Below are 15,054 nucleotides of genomic sequence, written 5' to 3'. Positions count from 1 at the left end.
TGTGGCTCAGTGGTAGAGTACTTGCCTTGCACATGTGAGGCCCTGGGTTTGATCCACAGCACCACAAAAAATGAATAAATAAAATAAAAGTTTCCATCTACAACTAAAAAAATATTACCTAAAAAATGGTTGGGATGGCTGTAGTATCAGTTATGCATCTCCTTTCCTTCTTTGGGATGATATAAATTAAAAGCCATCAGCCTAAAATCCTTTCAAGTGTCCAGGTGAACAGAGGCAAGCATTGTAAGGCCCTAGGCTTTGCTGTAATGGCTCCGGAGGACCACTTCCACACAGCTTCCCCAACTGGAAAAAGAAAGGCCAGGGCCAGGCCAAGTGTCTGTCTTAACTGTTCACCACACAAGACAGGAAGGTGCACAGAAGGATGCCAAAGGCCAGTCTCTGCTCTATTGAACACATTTTTGGTAAACTTTAGAAATAGTTCAAATGTTTAAACTCAATATAGTTGTTAGGAAAATTTACAGTTGACACTTTCCCACCAGGACTTGAGCAGTACATCATCCACTTGGACACTCTACCTGGCACCACTGAGGTCAGCGTTACCTAGTGCTGGGGTCAGTCTGCACCTGTGCTCCCTAAAGAATCCCAGTTAATCCTGCTCAGTTGACATCAAGCTTCTGCACTCCCCTTGTCTCTCCTCAGGTGCCACCTGCACACTCAGCCTCCGCTCTGCACTAGCTCTCAGGCTGTTTCCTCAAGGTGCGCTCCTTGGTCTCTTCCCCAAATCCCACCTGCTCTCTGGTGGTTCTCCCAACACCTTAGGCTCAGCTTTCTCTCTGTGCTCATGTTTTCCCCTAGCACTTTAGCCAGTGGCGGAGCATCTGCCCCTGTTTTCCTTATTCCTTCCCACAGGCTGCAGTCCTCAGGAGCAGGTAGGGGAAGGGAGAGTGCAGGCTGGAGCTGCCTGCCATTGCCCTGTTGGCTTTTCCTCCTCTGTGTGGTGCATTTCATGCAGTGCATGCTGGTGTGTGTGCAGGAGCTCTGACTGCCTGTAAGAGGCAGTTCTGTGCCAGTCTGAGGTAGGAATGGAGGACCCTGTTGTCCCAAGCATTTGGAGGCCTTATGCTTATTGAGTGGAGGCCACCATCCAATCCAATATCCACTTCTCTTCCTCTGCTCACCCTTGTCTGCCTTTTGGAGACAATGCCTCCATTTGTGAAAATGCCTCAGTGTGTTCAATGACAGAAATCACTGGGCTAAAAGTGAGAGTGAAGGCCTTGTCTAGATCCCACCTCTCTGCTTTGCTTCCTGTGCTACTGACATAAACATGCTGAAGGCTGTACAGCTCACAGAGCTGGGCAGTAACTGGCTTTTGTTTTTTTCACATCTGAGGGTCCTGAGGGCATTCTCCTTACCACTCCCTCACCTTTCCCCTGCTGGAGACCCATTACCCTGGTGCCTGCTGCTGAACTAAGCATGTTGTAGGTGGTTCCCAAGGGATTCTTTTCCATTTCTCCTTCAGACCACAGTTTATAAGTATAGCTTTAGTGTGAGTGCCACTCCACAGAATTCATGATTTTATCTCCTCCACTTTAGACATCCAGTGTTTCAATTGCCCCTTCCACTCTCTAGAAAATTATTATTGAGGAGCATCTCTCTCTGTCCACTATTGAACATAATGGACTATAAAGAGATTTCCTTGGTTTTCAGAACTAATATTTGTCTAAGCTTTAGAAAGAACTTCTACTCTGGCCTGTAGTCTTCTGAGCATTTATTTTTCTCTGGCACTCTGTAAGCATAGCATAGTCCAGAGCCATTTCTACTCCTGTTGGGGCCCATGTGTGGCCCCCCTGCCAGAACGTTCAGGACCTTCCCTCCATGGATTCTTTAGTCACCTGCTGCCTCTATCCTCTTTGCAGGAAGACAGACAATTTCCTATGGCATCATGTCCCTGAAAGGGTGGGAGAGAAACTTGTCTTGATTAAGCCCCATCTCTACTGCAATAGAACCCTCATGCCAATTCATTTTGTAGACCTAGGTGAACACATTCAGTGACAAAATGGGGACATCACATTGTCAATTCCAACAACCTTCCCAACTTGGAAGGAATTTTTTTTGATGAACATCAAGTCCTACTTCATTATGCACTCTGGAAATGTCCACAGGTTGCTCCCCAAGTGTTTGTTCTTGTATGTACCAGGGTTCCACTGCACTTCTGCCTGACTTAGAGCATGACTTTGCTTATTTCCCACGACTCATAAAACCCCAGGACAGAGAGGGATTTTCTCATGGTTTCATTTTTATACATGCAATTCAGCCTTTTATACATGCTTTTTACACATGCTTCCATGGTAATAATTTTCATCCATTCATCTTGGACCTATTAACTGCAAACCAAACGGGTCTCTGTTGGTTAGTTGAGAGCTGTTTCTAGGTCTCCATCCACGTGCTGATAGACTCTAGCAGCTCTTTAAACAGTTCCAATCCTCAGGAAATGTGTTGTGTGTTTGTGAATACCTCCTCCCTGCCTCCCTCAGTAGCATAGTCCTGTGTGAAACATTTCCAATTGATTCAGGTCTCCTTGGGCAGTATCATGCAAGTAGAGTGTTGCCCTAATGTCACCCAAGACGCTGTGGTGTTTCAGGTTTCAAGATGAATTTATGAATTCTATTCATGAGAATAACTTCAATTAATTTCTGATAGTAGGAAAGAAATGTGAAAATGGTAAGAATTAAATGGGCTCAGTGGGGTCAACCCTCACAGGCTATCAAAAAAGCTGGGAATCATGAAGGAAGTACTTTTATTCATACTTACCTCAAACCATGACAAAAGTCTGTCCCAGAAGCAACCTTGCAGGAATGCCATGGCCACCTGAGTTCAAAAATTATCTGAATGTTTCATCTCCAATTATACTCACCATATTTTTAATCTTTGTGGCCAGAGATCATTCTTTCAAAATATTCGCTGCAATCCTTTTCAGTTTTCTCTTTAACAAAAAAAACTCATTGCATCAACATATTTTAATTTGCCCATAGTTTTCTATGGCACACATAGTCCCATTGTCCTGCTCTCCTCTTACAAAAGTATCATCATTCATGGGAGAATCATCCTGTGATTTTTCCCCACCTTTAATGAATAGCATCACAATAGTACACACCCATTGAGTGAATGTCCTCTCTTGCAAAGTCCTATTAGTTGGTTTTCTCTGGATGGTGCTCATAAGTCTTTGCATAAACCCCACTTTTGTCACACATAAGGCTGTTGCACACTAGGGATTACTCTGCATTCTCCAGGCTCAAGCAAAGTTACAAATTTCCATTCACCAATTGTAATTGATATGGTTTGAAGGATGTGTACTCATGCTGTTATGTTTGTATAGGAGCCCACTCCAAAGCTCCTGTGTTAATGCAGAAAAATTCAGATGTGAATTTTTTAGATGAACACAGCTATTACCTAATCAATTGATTCTAGCTTAATGAACTGGCTGAGTTTTAACTGTAGGCAGGTGGAGTGTGGCTGGAAGAGGTGGGTCACTAAGGATGTGCCTTGGAAGGGTTGTTCTTTCCTGCAGCAATTTCCCCTCTCTCTTATTCTGCTTTCTATCAGACATGAATTACGAGTGCTCCTCCATCAGGCCCTTCTACCATGATGTTCTGCCTTATCTTAGTCCCAGTGGAGTGGACTTGGTCCACCATGGAATAAAATATATGAAACAAGGAGCCGAAAGAACCTTTCACTCCTCTACATTTTTGTTGTCAGGCATTTTGGTCACAGCCATGAAAATCTACCTAAAATACATTTTCTATTCTATGGTACTTGTAGGAGAAACACTCTCCCAATTAGATACAAAGTATGTTCCTGTAACATAGTCAGGTGAAAGAGGGGCAGGGACTTCACATAAAGCCTGTTGAAAGATCACACCTCTCCTGTATGCTTTCATTGTATTCCATCAACCCTTACTTTGCTAGCAGTGGCCTCTATTAGGACCTTACCCATGGGTTTTGGCCTCTCTCTTCTCCATAGGGAACCATTCCTCTGCGAGATGTAGTCTTCCTTTGCATCAAATTTTAAGCTAATGAGAAACAGTTTATTTACATAAGCCATTTTACACATTTCCTTTCTCAGAATTCGGTCAACCTTTCAATTTTATGTTCCAGAAATTTCTCCTTCCCCAAGACCTTTATCCCCTCTCCTGTGCAAAAGAATTTGTGTCCCCAGCAGGAGCTCCAGCCAAGGGACCTTGGACTGTGGTCAATCTGTATCTTGATTCCTGACTATTGATTATCTTGATTTCTGACTATTGCCCCAGGCAATATCAGATTCGATTTTTGCTTTGTGTTTGTGCACAACCCTGTTAAGCAACTGGCCTTGGGTCATTGATATTTGAAAGATGTGGTAATAAAATCTTTGTTCAACCCCATCTCTATTCATGGGTTTCATTTTATTTCTTAGTAACCATTTATAATTTCCCATCTACTGTGAAGACTTCTGAGAGTGTTGGCTTACATTTTTTTTCTTCTTACTTTCACCACTACCAATGTTTTTAATAAGTGTATTTTGATATGTCTTTAAATTAGCACAAGGCAAAAGATTAGAAGAGAGCGTAAAAAAGAAGCTATTTGGCTAACAATTTGGGGCTAAACCTATTCAGAAAATACTGATCCACATTCCTAAGTATATGTTGAATCCAGAGACTCAAAACACAAAAGGGCCAGTGGGTTTTTTCTAGCTACCCAAGACTTGGATTTGGTAGGCAGCACCTTTAAGGTAGAGAGAGGGCAGGTGGAGAGAAGTCAAAAGGAAAAGGAGGACAATTATCTGTCAAATGTTCATCATGTTCTGATTTCAACCTGCATTAGTCAAGAAGCAAAATGTATTTGCTAGTATAATCTAATTTCCAAATGTATCCATGGACAATATAGCATCTTCCTTCCCCCAAAGTTTACACGAATGCTCCCACCTGTGGTGGGACAGACATCTTCCAGTGGCTACCTTGACCTGTTGCTGCTGGTTGTGGGAACCTGCCCAGATGTGGTTCTTTCTTGTCCAAGCCAGTGTTCGTATAAAATGGGTCAAAAATATGTCTAGTTTCAGACTTCCCTTGGCCTCAAATGTTTTACTTTAACATTTTCTTTATCCATATTATTTCTCAAAAATCTTTAAAAAATTTCTGCCTTCTTAGGATGAGTCCTGTGGCAGTCCCTCTGCTTTCCACTATTTATTTCCTAATGAGCCTCTTGTTTTTATTTGCATGTGGAAGATGTGGGAAGAGAAGCTAATACAGCAATTTTCAAATGGCTTCTCTGACCACAGCTTGATTTACCTTGAGTGAAGTTATATGGCACCCTTCACTGGAACATTGACTGTAAACTTGGTGATGAGATTTTTGAACAGCAGGGTGTCCAGACCTTCTGGATCTAGTCCCAGAAACTTGCATAGGAGGCATGCTGCTGCCTCTCTTTGGGGCTCTACTCTGCATTTATAGGGGAGTTGGGAGTCCCCTTTTCAGGGAAAAAGACCATACAATGGCTTTTATCCAATCCACAAGGCTGGCTGTTTCCTTGAGAGTAACAAGTATGGGTCTATAAAATGTGTTCTTAAGAATCGTTGGTAAAAAAAAAAAAAAAAAGAATCGTTGGTAAATGGGAAATAGTTTAGGATTGATTTGTTTGGGGGTCTTCATTAAAAGTCAAGGTTTTCAAGAGTTAAAGTTCTAATTAATATATGTAAGTGTATATTCAAAGAATGCAAAGAGTTTAGATGTGCTTTGATGAAAAACCTAAAGGAAAAGCATACAGCACAGTATTTCATTTAGAAAAAAAACTAATCTTTCTAAATTCAGAAATTTTGTAGGAATTGTTCCAAAATACAAACTTAAGGAAAAATCAGCAAATTGGTAAAAGACCTAAAAAGGCTAAAAACAGGAGAACTTTTTCTTTATTTTTGGTACTAAGGATTCAAGTAAGGGGCACTCAACCACTGAGCCACATTCTCAGCCCCACTTTGTATTTTATTGAGAGAAAAGGTGTCACTGAGTTGCTTAGCACCTCAGCATTGTTGAGGCTGGCTTTGAACTTAAGATCCTCCTGCCTCAGCCTCCCCAGCCCCACTGAGATTACAGGTGTGCAACACCATGCCCAGCAGGAAAACATACTTCCAAGGAGTATTTTTAAATGAATAATAATTTCATATGGTACAGTAACATTTTTGTCCTACAACCCAAGACACACATTTCTGGTATGGGATAAAAGAAGGTAAGACAAGAATTAAGGATGTGAACAATTGTACAGTGTCTTAGTTGTAAAAGTTTATAAGTGACAATGTTCTTAAAAATTATGTGTAATTAAGTTGGCTACAATTTTTTAAAAAGCTATTTAAAGTGTTCTTTGAATTTACAATCAAATGTACCAATATCAGGCCACAAGCTAGTTCTCTTAGCTAAGCATGGTTTACCTAAGAGATTGATTTGTTCCTTTGAATGTTTACAAAAAAACTTATGTAGGAAGCAAAGGTTTTCCATTTCATTAAGATAATTTCTTGGGTTTTTCTCTGTTTTTTATAAAGTTTTGATTTCCTAGATAAACTGAATGTTACATTTAAGTTTCATTTAAACATCTATTTGTTTTAAAATCCATCACATGATCACTGTATGCCTCTCGTTAAATCTGGTTTATAATTCTAAATGAATGAGCAATTATTATTTTATAATGATATATGGGATATATATTTTATAATAATATATGGGATATATGATATGGATAAAAACGTTCAAAAGACATTCTAAACCTTAGAAAATCCAATGGTCCTGCCATAATACTATCAATCATGAGGGCTATGTTAAAATACTGTGTACTATGAAAGTAGCTAAATTGTTATGTTAGTTCCTAAATTCTCATCAAAATCCCAACCATAGCTGTCCTGAGTCTTTTGTGGTCCATAGGTCTGATTCTTCTCAGAAACATTTACAACCAGAGTCCTAGAACAGACTCTAACAAGTACTCATAGATATAGCTTTCTGATAAAAATCAAACTTTTTCATAGACAAATGGGTTATCCTTTAATTATCTTATTAGGATTTGGTATGACTAAAAAATCGTTTCTTGATTCAAAAATGCTATACAAACTAAATTTGTTTTGATCTTCTTGGTTTTGTTTCATATTTTTTTAAATTTACAAATAACTTTGTAAGGGTAAAAGAAATTGAAGTTAAAGCGTAAAAGTTAAAGGGTAAAAGACCGGGTGTTGTAAAGTTTCTAAGCTGCAAGGTCTGAGTTAAAATGTAAAGGATTAGGTATTGTTAGGTATCTATGCTACCTGCAAAACCTGAAATTTCTGTAGCTGTTGAGACAATGCTTGGAACTGCCCAGTAAATATTTCCCCTGACTATTGGTTGTTTAATAAGGGCTCTGTGTGGTCGCACGTAGGCATTGCAGGGCCTGGACCAATCAGTTTAAATGTAAACCCCTCCTTAGAAAAGACCTATCACTCCAGCCTGACCTGTTCCCGCCAATGAATGAACCAATCATGTTTAGGAGTTGTTGTTCAATTTTCCCGCGCCTCATGATGATTTGTTCTGATGTATACAAGGCCCTCCGCCCTCCCCAAAAAGTGTACTTAAGCAGTGCTCACCCCCTGCTCGGGGCTCTGGGCTGCTTTCTCTTCTTGAGTGGGCATGGAGCCCCAGCATGCTGGTTCAATAAATCCCCCCTTCTGCCAATTGCATGAGTGGTCACTTGGTGGTCTCTTTCTCCGACATTTCGCGAGATCCTTACAACTTGTTTAAGAAGATCTGTGTCAGCAACAGTTTTTAAATTAATTTTGTTTTTATTAGAAGTATTTTCCTTTTAAAGCTTTGTTAATGTATCCTTTCGGAATTCTGCAGAACTGCCACACCTCATAAGGATCTGGACTGATGTTTTGAGATGCAGGCCATTCCCTACAGAACATACAAGATTTTAAAAAACCTAACAGTGGACTCAGGTAAGCTTGGCCTAAAAACCACTCCTTCTAATCCTCCTTGTTGCCCAAATATGTCAAAAGAGACTTTGACACTGAATCCCATTCAGTAATCACTATCCCTCCAATGTGGGACAGACAGATGCATCCTAGCAATGAGGGACAATCAAACAGGATCAGTGATCAGCAATTGTCTTCAGGAAAACTGTCACAAAGACAAGGCAGCAATTGGGAAAAAAGAAAGAGGCGGGGGTGGGGGGCATCTGAATGAAGGTGAAGTCACTTGTGTCAGTTCTACCAAGAACTAAGTAAAGCCAGGAAGTTGTAAAGAAAGTTCTTATGCATAAAAGTAGCTAAATTGTCATGGTAGTTCCTAAAACAAGTTATTTGTAAATTGGAAAAAAAAAAAAAGGAAAATAATGAAACAAAGCCAAGAAGATCAAAACAAATTTAGTATGTATAGCATTTTGAATCAAGAAACATTTTTTTCAGAATTATCACAGAAGACTCTGCCAGAATCTTAAATTGAAGATTCTGATCTAACAGGCCTACTTACCACTTGGATTTCTGGAACATCTGCTAAAAAAAAAATACTACCAAAAAGTGATGGCTCACACCTGTATTCCCAGCAGCTTGGGAGGCTGAGACAGAAGGACCTCAAATTCAAAGCCAGCCTTGACAATTCAGTCAGGCCCTAAGCAATTGAGTGAGACCCTGCCTCAAAATAATACATAAAAAAGGCTGGGGTTGTAGAAAACCCATAATCTGTCAAGCACATCTAGTTTGTCCCAGGGATATTCTTTTCATAAAGGGTTAAACACCTAACTTTTATGTATGTCTTTATTCTTCCTTTTGGCCATGAGATGAAAAGATGTGTGAGTGGGCTTACATTCTTGAGGATTTTTTTTTTAATGCAAAATGCAGGGGTTGGAGGAAATGGTCCAGAGGCTGAGAAGAAATATGTCTGTGTATTAAAGGCAAAGTTGCTCAAGTCACTGGTAATTAACAGAAGGAATGATCTAGCCTATTTATTTCCAATCAAGGCTGCTTCACCAGTTGTAAGGACCCCAAAACCAAAGGTAGACAGTAAAGTGAGATAGGCCAGTGCTGCTCATCCAGGTTCACTATGGGAATGTATGAGCCTCCTGGAAACCTTACAAAATAAGTATCCTAATAGGGAAACTGGGGATAGAGCAATGTCTCATCCCAGTTTAGATTATATGGAAGAAACTTTAAAAAATGTCCTGTTTTTCTTTAATTTTTTTTTCCAGAAAGATATAAGGAAAGCTTTGAACATGTGCTTATAAGATTATGGGTTGGGCTGGGATGTGGCTCAATCGGTCGCGTGCTCACCTGGCATGCATGCGGCGCTGGGTTCGATCCTCAGCACCACATACAAATAAAGATGTTGTGTCCGCGAAAACTGAAAATAAATATTAAAAAATTCTCTCTCTCAAAAAAAAAAAAAAAAGAAAAAAAAGATTATGGGTAATTCGGAGTCTATCTCTGAAAACTAAACTCAGGTACATATTAAATAACTGGAATTATTTTAAGGCAGAGCACTAGAGGAAAAAGAAACTGATCTTTTTTTTTTTTTTTTTTTTTGTAACACAGCTTGGTTCCAATATAAGTTAGAGAGCAGAAAATAAGAAGGCTCCAAAGAAATGAATCCAGGCTTCAGAACAGGCCTAATTGCTCGCCTTACCTTAAGCAAAAGCTCCCCCCTCCTTCAAAGATGCCCCAAGGCGCCATACAAAATAAGGGAAAAATAACTCTAGTCCCAGAGACCCTGGACACTGGAGCAAGGACTGCCCCAGAGTCCACCCACACTTGCGTTATGCCCCCTATACAAAGAGGGAAATCATAAGAGATAAGATAGTTGATGTGCCATGAAAGGCTGAGGGTACCTGAGGTCTCTCAGAGCTCCCTTTGATCAACTGGAATTACTTCAGAAGAGCCTTGGGTAATTTTGCCATGTTTGACGTGGCAAGGAAGGATGTTAACTGCCCTTTGGACATAGGGGCTTGATTTTCTCCATTGATTGAAACTCCTGGACCTCTTTCCAATCAAACTTGTCTTGTAACCAGAGTTGATGGGACTCCTCAGCCTAAAGGATTAATATACTAACAAGGTCCTCTGGCTCTTGAAAACTCAGCTCAGACACCAACATTTCAACTTGGTGATTATATCTAACTTAAAACTTATGGAAAGGATTTTTCCCTCACATCTGCTCCTTGCAAAGTGAGAAGATCTGTATCTAGATATCTTAAGGAGGCTTTCAGGAGATGGAAAAGCACGGAAGAACGTGCACAGCTTTAAAAAGTTTTTATGATGGCTCCATGGGTAATTTTAGAAGGCCGCGGCAGGGTGCTGGCATGATCTGAGCATGGTGGTGGCCGCAGGAGCATCCTTGATCTGGGTGCAGAATCTGGAATTGCTGAGATATTTGCAATGCAGAGCAGCCTCTTCCCCGCCCCCACCGCAGCCTCTAGGGCATTTTCTTGGGAGTTGGGGCACAGGAGCCCTTCCAAGAATGGTTTAAAGGCGCGGACAACTGCAGCAGAGCGCCCCCTGGGAGAAAGGCTAGCGCAGCGCGGGAAAGCGTGTTATAGGTTTTTTCTTCTTCTTTTTTTTTTTAATAAAAAAATTTATTTATTTTTTAGTTTTCGGCAGACACAACATCTTTGTATGTATGTGGTGCTGAGGATGGAACCCGGGCCACACGCATGCCAGACGATCGCGCTACCGCTTGAGCCACATCCCCAGCCTGAGTACTGGATTCTTCCCTCCCTTCCCCCACCCCAGTAGGATGATAACAGACTTGAAAGAAGACCATGCATACAGAAGGAGAGACTTCAGCATGCAAACTTTCATCAGTTCGGCTTGCACTGTATAGATGCCCCATTCACATCAGTACAGTGACCACCACCAGCCAAATATAAGTGACTAACAGGGTTTTTTCTGCCTTATCATATTCTGACCGGATTTAGCAACCTCTAACTAAACAGAGGCGGATGCCCCAAACCTTCCATGATCCCCTAACTGCTCTCCTGAGAAACTTTCTGTTGACTTGATCAAAACATATAAGCATATTAATGAAGTTTACTATGCAAAAAAGAAGCAGAGACACCAACAGGTCAGGGAGACAAATCTAGTCATAAGAAGGAGTGGAAGGTTTACAATAATGGTTATGATGATGATAGCAATGATTATTGTAAAAAACAGAGAAAAGTGGATGGATCGTTGCAAAATTGACTCCTTGATAGGCAAAGGTTCCTTTGGACAGGCTATAAAGGCATATGATTGGGTGGAGCAAGAATGGGTTGCCATTAAAATAATAAAGAACAAGAAAGCTTTTCTAAATCAAGCCCAAATAGAAGTGTAACTTCTGGAGCTCATGAACAAGCATGACACAGAAATGAAATACTACATAGTGCATTTGAAACACCACTTTATGTTTGGAAACCATCTCTGTTTAGTTTCTGAAATGCTGTCCTACAACCTTTATGACTTAAGGAACACCAGTTTCCTAGTGGTGTCTTTGAACCTCACATGAAAATTTGCACGACAGATGTGCACTACACTGCTTTTCCTTGAGACTCCAGAACTTAGTATCATTCACTGTGGCCTAAAACCTGAGAAAACCCTTCTTTGTAACCCCAAATGTAGTGCAATCAAGATTGTTGACTTTGGCAGTTCTTGTCAGTTGGGGTAGAGGATAATACCAGTATATTCAGAGTCACTTTTATGGGTCTTCAGAGGTGCTACTGGAAATGCCTTATGATCTTGCTGTTGACATGTGGTCCCTTGGGTGTATTTTGGTTGAAATGCATGCTGGAGAACCTCTGTTCAGTGGTGCCAATGAGGTAGATCAGATGAATAAAGTAGTGGAAGTTCTGGGTATTCCACCTGCTCATATTCTTGACCAAGCACCCAAAGCAAGAAAGTTTTTTGAGAAGTTGCCAGATGGCCCTTGGCACTTATAGACCAAAGATGGAAAATGAGAGTACAAACCACCAACAACCCATAAACTTCATAATATTCTTGGAGTAGAAAGAGGAGGACCTGGTGGGTGGCATGCTGGGGAGTCAGGTCATATGGCAGCTGACTACTTGAAGTTCAAAGACCTCATTTTAAGGATGCTTGATTATGACCTCAAAACTCAGATTCAACCTCATTATGCCCTGCAGCACAGTTTTTTCAAGAAAACAGTTGATGGAGGTATAAATACAAGTAATAGGGTATCCTCAAGCCCTGCAATGGAGCAGTTCCAGTCTTCAGACATAACCTCCAGTACATTGTGGAGCTCAGTGGATCACAGGGGAGGAGCAACAGTGGGAGAGACAGGTCAGACCTGACACACCAGCATGGGCACAGTGGCAGGCATTTCACGGCTGCCATCCAGGCCATGGACTGTGAGTCACACAGTCCCCAGGTGTGTTAGCAATTTCCAGCTTCTCTTGGCTGGTCAGACACTAAAGGTCCTACACAAATCACTGCTGAAACCCATCCCATTCAAGAAACAACCTATCATATAGCCCTTCAGCAGAATGCATTGCATCATCAGCATGGAAACATTTCCCATCATTACCACCAAAACCATGGACAGCAAGCTTTGGGTAACTGGACCCAACCAAGGTCTACAATTCTTCAACAAATAGCTCCTGTACTCGGGATTCTATGGAGGTTGGCCACAGTCACCACTCCATGACATCCCTGTGTTCCTCGACATCTTCCTCCTCTTCTGGTAATCAAAGCAATCAGGCCTACCAGAGCTGCCCAGTGGCTGCTAACACCTTGGACTTTGGACAGAATGGAGCTATGGACATAAATTTGTCTATTCCAGTCCTTGCCAAGAGACTGGCATAGCTGGGCATCCAACTCACCAATTTTCTGCTAATACACCTGTATATTACATGACTGAGGGACATCTGACAACGAGGCAATAGGGCTGACGGAGAAGAATCTCCCATGACAGGAGTGTGTGTACAACAGAGTCCTGTAGCTAGCTCATGACTACATTGAAACATGTGTTTTTATAGAAGTGGTGTATTTTTTCCAAAAACAACGTGAAAAACTGCTTGAATCAGAAGGAGATTAACACACTGAACTGCTACAAGTGGACAAAGCTGACTCTTTTTTTTTTAAACTTGAAAAGATTGCAAAGGGACAATGAAATTTTTTAGAGTCATGTCCAAATCCGTCTTCATGGATAGCTCAGAGGTACCCTCTTTTTGCCTCCCCCATTTAACTTGCCACCTCTTCGTCATAGTGGGTTTTTTTTTCCTTCTAGTCAATAAAAAAAGTTAATGTTCAGCTGTTGGTCTTGGTCATTTGCCAACTAATTTTGAAATAAAAAGGCACAGTACATAATTTGCACAGGGCCCATGAGGTTTTGATTGTTTGTTTGCACCAGCAGGTCCAAACTAGGAGCAGGAGTAAACCAGAACTCTCAGCATGACCTGAAGTGAACCGGCTGGTATTTAACACGTGCTTCATTTTGAGATTATGCTGTCTTAATGTAACACAGTTTGGCAGTTGCTAAATGTGTGCTCCTATTTTAAATTGACCAATTTTAGGGTGTTATACTTTTGAGTAATTAAATTGGGAGAATAAAGATATAGTAATTTATTACCTGTCCAGAATCAAAAGAAGCCTAGAAAAGAAGCAGTTCTACCTCTGCTGATAATCCTGTTCAAAACAGTTCAGCAGAACACCACGTTACTTTTTATTGGTTAACTCCATGTGGCTGACTAGGTCAATTTTTTTCTGAATAAAACAGGTTTTTATATGTAGTCAGTGACAAAAGAAAGGCTTAAAACTATGTAAATGTGAATGGAAACTTGGAAATATTCGTTTTTATAAACCACAATTTGCTTGTTGTTGTTAATCAGGAAATCCATATTTATTTTGTAATTAAATGTCAAGACTTTGGATGAAAAAAAGATATTTTAAGTGTATTCACAGTTAAATTTCAGGGATGCACTGCATGGACCTATGTGCCTAGATTTAAATCTACTCTTCTTAAGAATTTACAGGATCAGGACCTTGCTGAAGCCACAATCAATATTCATGTCTTTATGGTCCTGTTCAAAAGGAAGGAAGATCTTAAGTTTCCCTATGTATTATGTACCAGAAATCTTGCTCCTTTTTGTGGTGCTGGTTCTTTTTCTTTGGCTATGGGGATTACTCCACTCTATCAAAAACCAGTACCTGATCGGTGAATCTGCTTAATAATCCTTCATCTTTTACTCTTCAACTTCTTGGCTTACTTACCCCTTGGAACTACCACACACAAAAGGATATGTCAAGAGTAATGACTAGATGCCTTCTTCATCTTCTGATAGATTTTGCATCATTCACATTACAACAATTTCTGCTTAAGATGATGGTAATGCTAGAAATGTTTCGACCCATCTCAACAATGGAGTTCAACCTTCCTGTGTCTCCTTTAGGTCAGGCAGGGTGAGACTTTCCATCCCTGACTAGGAAGGGCCCACACCCTTGTTAGCTTGAAGCAGTTCTGGAAGATAGATTTTCAACCTTCATCAACCTTGAGAATAAGAGGTCAAAATCAGGGCAGGAAGAAATAAGGTGGCATAGAAGTCATAGGATAGGTAAAAGAGAAACAGACAGGGAAGGAAAGAAGGACCATCACTATCCATCTAAGATCTCCATGAAAACACTCACCTTTACCTCACCCCCACCCTAGGCCTGTTTCTCCTCCCAGGACCACCTTCTTAAAACTCAATAAAACTTAAGGGTATTGAAGTCCAGTTCATTTGTGCCTATGTACCTTGTTAGGTGACAGAATGAATTTTAAGACTAACATAAAAAGCCTAGAGAGAGCAATGGGGAAAGTCCAAGCACTGGTGTCAATCCAAAGATTCTGAAAGAACCAGACTCTTGGGACCCACGCATGCTCAGCGGTCATCAAACGAATCAAGATTATGCTGACACCACCCCACCTCTGCTCATGTCCACCCTTTACAAAGTGTCCTTTAAAGGTCTCCTGAGCCCTTTTCCTCTAGAGTTTTAAGCACATTTTTCTCTAGAGTTCTGCAATCCCTCTCCCTTTGAGTGCATATCCTGCTCTATTGCTTGCTTTCCTGAATAAGTCTCTTCTTGTGCATCCTTTGT

The 15,054-nt window shown here is 40.8% G+C and overlaps 1 pseudogene; it reads left to right on the top strand.

Moving 5' to 3' along the window:
* Positions 1 to 9,879: 9,879 nt before the first annotated feature.
* LOC107156206 lies at positions 9,880 to 13,839 on the top strand (annotated as a pseudogene).
* Positions 13,840 to 15,054: the final 1,215 nt, after the last annotated feature.

Source organism: Marmota marmota, unplaced genomic scaffold, assembly GCF_001458135.2.
Source record: "Marmota marmota marmota unplaced genomic scaffold, marMar, whole genome shotgun sequence".
In the NCBI taxonomy this organism is placed as follows: domain Eukaryota; kingdom Metazoa; phylum Chordata; class Mammalia; order Rodentia; family Sciuridae; genus Marmota; species Marmota marmota.
The sequence above is the reverse complement of the archived record's forward strand: the minus strand, read 5'-3'. Positions and strand labels throughout refer to the sequence as shown.